At 44.5% G+C, this 12,380-nt stretch overlaps 1 long non-coding RNA gene across 3 annotated transcripts in view; it reads left to right on the top strand.

Moving 5' to 3' along the window:
• LOC122207686 overlaps positions 1-12,380 on the top strand; it is a 740,526-nt gene that overhangs the window by 565,176 nt on the left and 162,970 nt on the right. For all 3 annotated transcript variants that reach the window (XR_006196968.1, XR_006196967.1, XR_006196969.1), the window contains one exon: positions 10,269-10,364. This is a non-coding gene — a long non-coding RNA (uncharacterized LOC122207686). The remainder of the gene's footprint in view (positions 1-10,268; positions 10,365-12,380) is intronic.

Here is a 12,380-nt window from a genome sequence, read left to right as displayed (position 1 = left end):
CTAGTCTTTCCTTTGCTATTTATTGTATAGAGAACTGTTGGAAAACCTAATCTCTCTGAGATGAGATGTTTCACAATAAAACCGGAAGGGTGATGCTACTGACCTCATTGAGTTGTGCACTCCAGGACACAAGGGTTTTGTCAGGATCCATTTAGATAATGCACATAAAACATTTAGCACAGTGGTTTATACCTATTAAAAATGCAAGTAATGACAACTTACCCAAATTCCCTCACACCAGCAGATAGGAAATTCCTTTAATCCGAAGGGTTGTCCTTACTGAACTTAATCCTGATAGACAACATGTAACAGCGGAGTCCTCTGGAAATGTGGTCCCTGGACTTGCTGCACCAGAATGATCTGAAGTGTATGGAGTACCTGGGTGGGTCAGTGAGCTAAGGCATTCAACTCTTGGTTTTGGCTCAGGTCATGATCTCACAGTTGGTGAGTTCAAGCCCCAAGTCGGGCTCTGCACTGACAACACGAAGCCTGTTTGGGATTCTCTGTCTCCCTCACTCTCTGCCCTTCTCCCACTTGAGTGCTCTCTTACTCTCTCTCTCTCTCTAAAAATAAATAAATAAGCTTAAAAAAGAATGATCTGAAGTGTTATTAAAAATGAAGAGTTTTTAACAATTTCAGACCCTTTAAGTCAGTATCTTTGGGATGGGATTTGGGTAGGGAGAACAGAATGGTAATCTGCATTTTTTTAACATCTCCCACCCCCACCCTCAGCTTGGGTCTAGTGTTCGGAAAAGCTCCCGAATCACTGTGGCAGAAAGACGATTCATCTCAGAACTGGGGGACCAGAGGTGCTAGTCTGGCTTCTGCTATTTACTGGCCAAATCGAGTTAAACTTTGTAATTCCCAGTTTCTCCTCTGTGAAAAGGAAACACTAATCTCCCTCTCTAGCTTACAGAGCAATTGTAAAGATCGGTTCAGATAACAAAAACATTAACTGACTTCTATCTAGTGTGTACACAGTTTACAAAGTGATTATATCCACTTTATCTCATTGAAACTCAGGACTGTCCTATGAAGTCAGTCTCCCTCTTTGTTGACAGGGACGGGAGCTAAGGTAGGTGAGGTCACCTCCAGGTTTGTCCAGGTTGCATTGTGGCAGAGTTGGTAGGCAAACCAAGGTCTGGACCTCCAAAGCAGAACTGAACTAAAACCAAGGTGCTATATCAGTGCACTATTTCTGGACATCACTTTGGTCAAGACTGTTTCCCCGGTTACACTACTGAGCCCAGAGGAGAGACCAAGGGAGAATCTATGTTCTAATTGCTCAGATCACAATTATACATGCAAAGAGCAATAATTATTTTCAAATAAAAACTGTGAGGTCATTGGAATACATTTCTTTAGCAATGACATTAGAGAAAGTGCCAGGCTTGGTCTGTCACATATTTCTAACTTATGCATCATTAAATTCACTCATCTTAAATTATAAACCTAATTAACTCCATTCATTTTATCTTTCTGGGTCATTATTTTGTTTCTTCTGCCTAGGTGTATGCAAGAGGAAAATACTTGGAAAATCATTGGTATTCTGTATATGCTTTATGTATACAGAAGAGGGTTTCCATTAGATAGTTTGTTCCTGTTAATAAATTAAGTGCCTGCCATTACACTCTGTGGAATGCCTGGATGGATTTTCACCAGGTTTTGAGGGTATGTGGGAGATGGTCTGATGGGTTGTGTATGTTAAGTAGATTTTGGGGTGTCAAGGGTGGGTTCCCCTCATAAAGATAGTGACATGTTCTCTGGAATAGCTGCCCATGAAGAGAACTCTGTGGCCAGGACAAGCCATATGTATTAGATTTATTAGGGAAGGAAACAAAGTGCTTTCAAACATGAGCCCAAACCTGAAGGCACAAGATCAGACCGTCTGAACTGTCAATGCTGTTTGGGATCCAGTTAATTCCTGTAAGGCGACCCGAGGTTGCGAGCTTGAGGGTCATTTCGAGACTTGCCTAAAGTGTTTTAGGTAGAGCTGAAAGTAGAGCTGGGTATAAAAGCTTGAGTGCAGATGGTTTATTTGGGAAGTGGTGTCAAGGCACTGGTAAGGAAGGCAGCAAATTCAAAGGGGAGGTGAGAAGGCCACGGTAGGGTGCATGAGTGGGGAGGTTACTGGTGTGGGCAGTTGGGGCTCAGTCCAACTGCAGATGTGTGTGAGACTGTAGAAGACACCCAGCCAGGAATCCAGGGGGTAGTTATGCTGTAACTCCCATCTGTCATGGCTGTTCCCAGAGTGTTAACTCCCTGGCACTTCTGATGTGCCCTTGAATGTCCAGAGAAGGCCCTCAGGCAGAGAATCAGAAATATTTACAGCTCAAATCCCTCAGCTTGACTGGCCACCTGCAGAGTCTCCCGTAACTCAAAAGGCTGTGTCCTGGGGAAGTGTGAATGTGGTAATTACATTGGTGCACTGAGGATACAGCAATAGCCAGGTACTACGTGCCTGTGCCGTGGCAGTTACCAGAGCGGGTCCATCATACCCCTCATTTAACCCGCTCAGCTACCCCATGTCAAAGGCGTTATGGTTCATGCTTCACACCCGAGGAAAGGGGGAGTCGGAAAGCCTCAGTTACCGGCCTGCGGTCACACAGTTGGCAAAGGAAAGCCAAAATCTGAGCCCAGGCCTTTGACTGTAGAACACACTTCCCCCACAGAGCAGGTGGTAAATACAGATTTGTCTAATAGATGAACGGAACTCACATAAAGATTTTTTTTTTTAACTCTGACACTTCAAGGTAGTATTTTGTGGGCTTATATCTGTCTGTTTTCTGAAATCCACCCCTCACTGCCTCTCTGACCTCCAGGCAAGGCTGAAGTATGTTTTGTGATAAAACGTGGATACCTTTTAGGCCTAGATAAACACATATGTACCTTCTGTGTGTATATAAAGCCTCATAAAATCAACACCAGGAATTGGGACCAGGTCAAAGGGGTTCAGACACGATCATCAACTCATGACAAGAATAAACAGACTCCCTCACTCTCTACCACAACTCCCTGCCTTCAAGTTAAAAGAAGGTGCTCAGATTAGCCTCATGTAATATCTAGTTATTCTCTGGGCTGTTTCACAACAAATATTATCAAAGTTTAAGAAAATATGTTGGGTTTCCAGCAACGTTTGAAGCGTGCAGATGTTAGTGGGATAAAAACATATGAGATAATCTATTTCCTACCACAGGAAGCTTCAGCTACTGACAGTGGGCCCATGGTTGACAGAAAAAAAAAAGTGAAAAAGGGGTCCAGCTTTTAATCTCCAAGAGTTTTGGCCACGGGCATGCAGGATTCATCTACTTGAAGCCATAAAAATTTAGAATTCGGAAGAGTTAGGATTTGCCATGTAGTACACTGTATAACAACGTCTTTGTTTATTACCCAGACACCTCACTCAAGCTCCAAGAGGGAAACCAGAGCTATTTTTCCAAATGGATTGATGTCTGAAATATTGGCTTCTGTTTCCAAAGAACTTACTTTTGATCTTGTTTGTCCAGCTCTGTAGTTCAAATTAATTTCACCCTTCAGGGATTTGTAGGCATGTTGACAGATTCGGTGACAAAAATGGAGTTTTATTGGAAAGGGTGTTAGTCAGGGAAGCAAAGGTCTCGGAATAATTTGGTAATGGGCTATGGAGACTTTCTTCCTAGGTCACTGGTTCAAATCTAGAACCTGCTTGGCAGTGATTGAAAATCGTTACCACTTGACAGCTGCCTGACAGGCGGCCAGTAACATGTCGGTGCCCTATTCCTGCACCTCCTTCTAGGTGAAACGGCTGCATGACAGGAGGGACACCATGGAGTAAATGAAATCACAGGAGCTGAATTACCAGGTTTCTCTCTCAACAGCTTGTTACTTTAACAGGTTAAAAGATCTTATCACTTTACCAGGTAATAGCCCACCCAAAGATCCCAATATGTACCTCCCTCTTTTTTTCTTTTGACGTCTTGGTGGGTGTGCCCACAATGGCTCTTTATTTGTACCTGAATCACGATTCTTCTAATTGAGGTATAACTGACCTAAAACATCGTATTTGTTTCGGGTGTGCCACCTGATGATTCGATATTGTATATGTTGCCCAATGATCACCACGACAAATCCAGTTAATATCCTTCACCGTATGTAGTTACAAAACTATTTTCTTATGATGAGAACTAAGATCTGTTAGCAAGTTTCAAATATGCAGATAGTATTATTAACTATAGTCCTTGCTCTGTATATTCCATCCCCGTGGCTTATCCATTTTATAACTGGAAGTTCGTACCTTTTCATCGATCCCTTCACCCATTTCACCCACCCTGCACCCCCCAATTCTGGCAACCACCAACTTGTTCTCTGCACCCATGAGCTCATTTTTAATTGTTTTTTGTTTTTCGATCCCACATGTAAGTGAAATCATACAATATTTATATTTCTTTGTCTGACTTACTTCATTTAGCACAATGTCCTCAAGTTCCATCCATGTTGTCACAAATGGCAAGATTTCATTTCTTTTTATGGCTGGATAATATTCCATTGTGTGTGTATATCACATCTTTATCCATTCTTCTGTTTGTATTCCATTGCCTACCTCTTAACAGTGGTTAAATCCGACTAAAACTAGGGAGAAAAATGGGAGACAGTGAGAAGTGAAGGATGAAAGAGTTACTCCAAAACCTCACATTGAGCAGCTGCATATAGCTTCGCTAGGAATCTATACATTTATGTAAAGAAGAACAAAAAAAATCTTACAAGGCCAGAATGGGCATCGGGAAACCACACAGGGACAAACCCCAAATAGACTGGCTACAGGAAGAAACTTGGCAGATTTCCATCTCAACGGCCCTTGAGAGACAACCAGGCCAAGGAGCCACATAGGACCCATTATGAGAAGGTTGGTGCCATATTAATTTCAGCGTGGCCATTCTCAGCTGGAACCCAGTCACCTGACCACGTCTCCACAGGGGTCCATCCTTAATGTAGGCTGGGCCAAAATAATCAGAACTTGATTCTAAGCAGGGTAATTTCCTTATTTCGATGGGCTTAAGCCAAAACCTTTAAAATTATTTTAATGTCATTTTTCTTCTTAATGGGACATGTAAGTACTAGGAAAATTATAGGCATTAAAAGGGTTTCTTTGGACTTTTTTTTTTCTTTTTGTAATTGCCTTTTAGAGGGTAAAACTTAATTCATTTTGAGTGTTTTACTCTGATATGAGAAACCTGACCAAAGCCTTATATTATGAGGTAAGTTCCTCATATTTCCCCCTAAAACAGCATTCGTGATACTCACTGGTTTGAACTCAACATGTGTGGATGTGTAGATGATAAACCACCAGCTTTCCAGAAAGGTCCCGAGATTTAGCTACGGCTGTTGGCCAAGGTGAAGAGTTTACTACAGCCACGTTAGAAATACATGTATTCAGCCGTATGACTGATTTGTAAATAATATCACAACCCGTCCATCTAAATGAGCATTGCACCCTTCAAAATACACCTGGATGAGACTCATGATTCTAAATGGGGGTCACTGCCAGAAGTTTTAACTGCAGTGATGTCAAGAACAAACTCCCAAATCTGAGTGGCTTACAGCCATAGGCATTTTTTGTTTCTTGCTGCCAGGTCTGCTCCTGCTGTGGCTTAGCTGGCTTTGGCCAGAGGCTCCACACGCCTCTGAGTTTCAGACCCAAGCTGTAGGGACAACACCTGGGGAATGTTCTTCCCATTGTAGAAGACAGGAGATGAAGAAAGATGAGAACAAACATGCAGAACCTCTTACTGCCTTGGCTTGAACTGGTACATAGTCATGTCCGATCACATTCCGTTGGTCAAACATGACCCAGCCCTTGGCTTGAACTGGTACATAGTCAGGTCTGATCATGTTCTGTTGGCCACACATGACCCAACCCCAAGTGGGATGATGGGTCAGAGGGAGAAGGGAGGCCAGGAGCCCATGTGCTTTTGCAGTACCTGGCTCTGTGCTGAAGTCTGGGGCTGGTGTAGGAGGGTCACAGTCCCCATGAGCAAATCTGACCATCTGCTGAGATCCTCGGGCCAATGCACATGCCACTGTCATTTGAGGGACCGGATTCTGTTTTGGACATGATTCAAGGGCATTTGGCCAATTCTGGAAACCTAGGTGGTTGATTAGGCTCAGTACTCCCAGTTGAGGTGTGAAGTGAGATGTGACAGTAAATTAATGAGGCTGATCTTATGCACCTTATAACCTGGCTTAGGAGGAAATTCTGAAGTGGTATCCCCACCACGTCATCATCGTCTGCCTGTAATGGAGGCTGGTAGTGTCTGTACCATTGAGGCTCATGCATTATTGATTATATAGGGAGGAATAGGAGGATGCTATTCCAATGTAGTAAGGACAAAGAGACATTTGTTAATATTCAATATGTGTTTGATAGTGTTTAAAGACTTAGATGTCCTACTGAGCCCAGGAGATGAAAAACCAACCAAGATAGTCTTTGCCCCCATGGACCTTATGGCCTAGAAGGAAAGACAGACTTGCATTAGGTAACCACCTTAGTGGCTATAGAATTCCAAACTGGACTAATCTGAATGAAAGGGGCACCATTCCACAAGAGACTATGACAAAAGTGACAAAGGCTTTCACAAGAAGTGACAGAGGTTTGAAGGAGAGGGCCTTACAGGGGCCAAGTATGTATGTGTGTGCACGTGTGTGGGCCTGTACATGAGGATGAATGTACTTTGTGTACACATGTGCGTGCGTGCATGCGTGTGTGTGTGTGTGTGTGTGTGTGTGTGCGTGCGTGTGCATGCATGGATGTTAGTGGAGTGAAAAGTCGGGGGCATTCTAGACTGAAGAAGTTATGTGTGCCTAACTCTTGGCACACATAACTTGTGATGAAGGACAGTATCACCATCTAGGAGGAGCTTATGTGAAGGGCTGGTGCCTATAATACCCCCTCAACTACAACCAGGTTCAAAGAGAATAGATGCCACCTCCAGTGAGATCTTCTTTAGTGTCTGCTGCTGAAGGGAATTAGTCCCTCTTTCATGAAGGGAAGCTTTTTGTTGTTTTTTTTTCTGGCTATGAGAAATCAACTTCCTACTGCCCCAGAGAGCCCTGGGATATAGCTAAGGAACTGGACCCTGCACCGGCTAGAAGCTGAGTGGCATAACCACACATCGCTCTCAGCTCGTGGAGTCAGTCCTTTTCTCAGGGCATTCAACACATGTGTGCCGAGTACTCACTATATTCCAGAAGTGTGGGAGACAGATAAGACAGGTACAACCCTCCCATCAAAGAATTCATGGTCTACACAAGAAAACACACCCACAAGCATGCGATTTCAGGACCAGTGTCCAGGACAAATCTCTAGAGTCTTGAACACAGAGTCCCCTCCCTCAAATTATGGACTGGGATGTCAGAGAAAGCTTTCTGGAAGAGTGGAGGGCTGAGAAAATTCGTGGATGATTACAGGGAGCTCACCAAGTAAAAAAAAAAAAAAAAGAGCTCCATTAGAAGGAACAGTAGGTACAGAATCAAGGGTAGGTGCAAAATAACAAAACCAAGCAAAACAATCCACAGTGTATTCAAGTATCCAGAGAGCCTGTAAGCTGGAGGAAGTTCTCTGATTGAGCATTCTCCCTGTTTGCTTCATGCTTTTCTCCTCTGTCCCCCCAGCTTTATTGAGATATGACTGATGGGTAACATCGTGCAAGCTGAAGGGGTATGGTGATTTTGATAGAGTCACATGTTTTGAAATGCTTGCCACAGAGAGTTAGTACCATATCCTTGGTGAGCACAGATAGCTGTCAACTGTAGTGACCGTGCTGTCCATTAAATGCCCAGGATTTACTCCCCTTGTAAGTGGAAGTTTATGTTCTTTGACCAACATCTCCCCATTTCTCCCACCCCCAGCCACCTGGCAACCATATTTCTACTGTGTCTCTGAGTTTGATATTTCCTATCTAAGTGAGACCTCACAGTATTTATCTGTCTCTGTCTGACTTATTTCACTTTGCAGTGGTGCTTTCTGCTTCCAAGTGTGTCTTCCTCTGGCCTCTCTAGAGTGCCGCTAGAGCCATTGCCAAAACTCCCATCGGGATGGGGTCGCGTGCCTGGGTTGGTGTTGGTGTTTTGGGCACAATTGCTATTTGTTTCATGGGCGCCAGTGCTCCTGAGCCCTGGAGGTCATCCGCATAGCACATATAGATAGCATGATGAGATGTGATGAGGCAGGTGACAGAATTCCTTTCCACCAGCTCTCAACTAAGAGCCAGCTGCCCCGAGAAGACTTGAGCCGTGCAGAAGTCACCTTCTGCTCCTTTGATGTTCATGGGAGGGTTTTCTTCATTGTGCCTCTGTTTTATATACATACATAACCTCTGCTGCTGGATTGGGAAATTGTACTGGGTTCCATCTAGTTGACTTGGGACATGGTATAGGGTTGTGTTTATAGGCAGTGCTTTGAAGTTCTGCCACATTTCTGCCACCTCTCTGCAGGTACATGCTGAGCCCTATGTTCCTCCTTCAAAATGTCATCCAGTCTATTTCTGTAAGAAATGCCATTGGATTTTGATAGGGGTTGCGTTGAACCCGTAGATCACTTTCGGTAGTATAGATACTTGAATATCAGTAAGTCGAATCCATAACAAGGGTTGTCTTTTCCATTTATGTCTGTTTTAACTTCTTTCATCAACGTTTTATAGTTTTCAGTGTATAAGTCTTTCACTTCCTTAGTTGATTCCTAAGTATTATTAAGGGGGTTGTTTTCCTAATTTCCTTATCAGATAGTTTGTAATTAGTATATGGAAACACAATTGATTTTTGCAAGTTGATTTTGTGTCCTGCAATTTTACGGAATTTATTTAATTGGTTTTTATTATTATTTGTGGAGTTTTGGGGGTTTTGAAAAAATAGCTCTAAAATCCATACGGAACAATGGAAATTCCCTCAAGTTATTCTATACATTTAATACAGTTTAAATAAAAATATCTAAAGAGCTTATCATGGAAATGGACAAAATTATTCTAAAATTTATAGGGAAAATGAAAGTGCTGAGAACCCATTTTAAATCAGGTGGAAAGCATGGCACATTCAATACAAAACACTAGAATATTGGCATCCAAACAGGGAGGGAGACTAACTCAGATCTCTGTTTCACACAATGTCCAATAATGAATTTCAGTTGGATTAAATATCTTAGTTTGAGATGCAAAATTTAACACACTATTTTAAAAAGGGGAGACTAATTTTAGGTCCTTGGAGTGGAAAAATCTTTCTCAAACAAGACACAGGAAGCACAATCCTTAAATGAAATTTTTTTAATGTAAAACTTGTCAACAAGTGTTAATTTAGAAATTCACAGACTAAGAGAAATACGATTTTTATAGTACATCCAAATATATAAATAATTATGACATATTAATAAATAAAAGATATGCAGCTCAATGCATGGTGGAAGGAATAGCCAAAGGATAAAATAAAGGAAATTCAAAGAAGAGGAAAGCCAAATATTTGGCAAAAAATATGTCCGTCATTTCCCTCTTCACTTAACAATACTTTCTTGGTCACTTACCAAACATTGGTGTTGGCTCTAGGCTCCCTTTTCTGTTTCTTTGGCCTACTGGTCCGCCCAATAAAGTGGCCTCTCCTACTTTATCACAGTGTTTTCATGCTCTAAGTCTTTGCTTTGTGACCCTGGAGTCACTATCACATTTGGCTATTTAAATTTAAATTAACGTAAAACACACAGTCAACAGTCAATTCCTTGGTCACACTCGCCACATTTCCAGTGCTCAGTAGTCATATGTGACTGACTGGTGGTTACCATTTTGAATAGCAGAAGTTCAGAGTTTCTGTGATTATAGAAAGTTCCATCACACAGTGCTGTTTAAGCTCCTAAATAAGTTCTAATATCATTATTGTAATCAGGCATGTCTCCTTTCAGTGTTCCTCATCTTTGAGATTGCTTTGGCTCTTTACTTATTCCAAATAAATTTTAGGCTAAGGAATCAAGGAAATGTCAGTTAAAACAATGATACGCCACTCTCAGCAACCAAAATGAAGGCATCATGTGTATCAAAATGGATGTCTGAACATAATGAACGTTCGTGAGAAGAGCAAGTTGCAAAAGGAGTGTGTGTGTGTGTGTGTGTGTGTGTGTGCGTGCGTGTGTGTGTAGGTGTAATGCTATGACACCATTTAAGCAACTTTTAAAAACACGTGCATAAAACTATTCTATTTATTGTTTATGGATCATCATAATAGCTCATATTAATTAAGCATTTATTTTTTTCCAGGCTCCGTTCCAGGGACTTTAAGTATATTAACATTTGACTCTCGCACCCGCGCTTCATTCGCCACCATCTTCCCCATTTGACAGAGGCATAGAAAAGGTAAGCAACGTGCCCCAGCTCACCTGGCTCGTTCGTGCAGATTTGGAGCTCGTAGGCAGGCTGTCTGGCTTCCAAGTCTGCACTCATAACCACGGTGCTATCCTGGACCCAGACCAAATGGCACTCACTAGACAGGCATGGGAATGTGTCCAGAGAGGGAGAAAATAGAAATGGGCTGTAGGGCTTTACCTTCTGCATAATGTGTGTGTGCGTGTGGGAGAGAGAAGGGGCAGGGGGAGAATGCGAGATCGAAAGGCAAAGCTAGGGAGCCATATTGACATCAGTCACGTTAGGTCGGTGGATACCGTGTCCTGTTTAAGTGAGATGTACAATAGGTTTTAACTGATGAAGTAAGAAAAAAACCAAACAAACAATGGGTATATTGTTGGAGGAAGTAAGGGTTCCAGGGCTTGCCGTGACCTGAGGTGTGCTAACTGGACTGGGGCATTGTGAAGGCTTATTCCTTCTGCTTTGCAAAGCCGGCTGTGAAAGCTGCAGGGTTTGTGAGGGCAGGTGGCGACGTAAAGCCGGTGATGGGAGACACCGTGGGGCAGATTCTCGGAGCAGACCGGGGAGGGGGGTGGCAAGAATGTTCAAAGAGGGATTCGGAAAAACTTCCGGTGCCGGATGGAGTCCCTATCCCTTTCCCCGGGGAAGGCTTCAGTAGGACCTACATTTTCCACATCTTTGGCTGTTGGATTACCGTTTCCCTTTGGCACGCGAGCAGAGGCGGGACTGGCTTCAGCGAGACCGTGGGGCTCATCATGTGCGGCCCCGCGTGGGCGACGTTTCGTGGGGGCCACTTGCAGAAAGCGCCTCCTCTTGGCCCCCAGCGGCCTTTGCCAGGACGGTCAGTGTCAGTAGGAAGCCCTGCTTCCCGCGGAAGCCCCTTCTCACCTGATGCCTTTGGTCATCTGATTGGGCCAGCGCTCGAGCCTCACACCCGTGTCACCTTGCTCCGGTGACGGACCTGCCCGTTAGCCCGCTGCCCCAGCGTCCCGGGCAAGGAGGCTCTTGGGCTGTGTCCCTCAGGCCAGCTCACATGTGGGGCCTCTTGTTCAACTGCTGCCCTGGGAGCAGACAAGTGGGAGTGGCAAGGTGGGGCCTCCACGGGCAGGTCTGGGACAGTTTAACCGTGTGAATGGCAGACACCTGCCAAGCCACCAGGAAGGGGAGCTGAGTTCATTGAGGGGAGGACAGGGAAGAGGAGAGGCGAACGAGGGAGGGAGGTCTCTGCTCTCCGCTCACCCTTTCCCTGTAGCTGTCCTGCACAGTGCACCCACCGCCCCTGCCCACCGAGCCCCCTCCACTGCCAGTTTATGGCTTCTATTCTGCAAGCTCACCAGTAGTCTTGAACCGCGCTTCTTAAGAAGCAGACAGCCCTCGAGGTGGAGTCTAGCTCTGGCCTGCTGCGGCCCCTCCTTGGATGCAAAAGGAGGTTTCCAGATCCCGGGATTGCGGCTGGCCTGCGCCTGCCTCCAAGCCAACAGCAGGCCTCGTGCTGCTTTGTGCAATCCAAACGTGGAGCCGCCAGGCTAGGCTTCCGCACATGGCAACACGCTTATTGCCAAGCCAGAGAGCGCCCGTGGAGAATGATAAGATGCTGGAGTTTGTAGGGCATTTTGCAAATGAATGAAGCCCTGTGCGCCTTGCTAAGTCACGCACCACTGTGAAAACTTCCGCTCTATATGGGACAGGGCTCTCTGGCCGGCAAGAGGTGAAGGCGGTTGCCATCGTTCATTCCCGCTGCCTCAGCCACCTGCTCCCAGATCTCTCTGACCACGTCCGATAGGCCTGCCTCAGATTTTGGATTCGTGGAAGAGGCAGGATAGGCTAATGGTAAAGGACAGTCCTGGGGTCAGACAGGGCGGCCTTGGGACCCAGCTTAGCTTCAGGTCCTTGGTGGTTACGTTTCTGGGCTTCGTTCTCTTTATCGGAATGGAAAACTTACGCGCCTTGAAGAGTTTTTACAGTTAGAACCAACGTATGCTCATGTGGCTGGTTTCTCTCACCAAG

This window comes from Panthera leo, chromosome E2, assembly GCF_018350215.1.
Source record: "Panthera leo isolate Ple1 chromosome E2, P.leo_Ple1_pat1.1, whole genome shotgun sequence".
NCBI classification, from domain to species: domain Eukaryota; kingdom Metazoa; phylum Chordata; class Mammalia; order Carnivora; family Felidae; genus Panthera; species Panthera leo.
The sequence above is the reverse complement of the archived record's forward strand: the minus strand, read 5'-3'. Positions and strand labels throughout refer to the sequence as shown.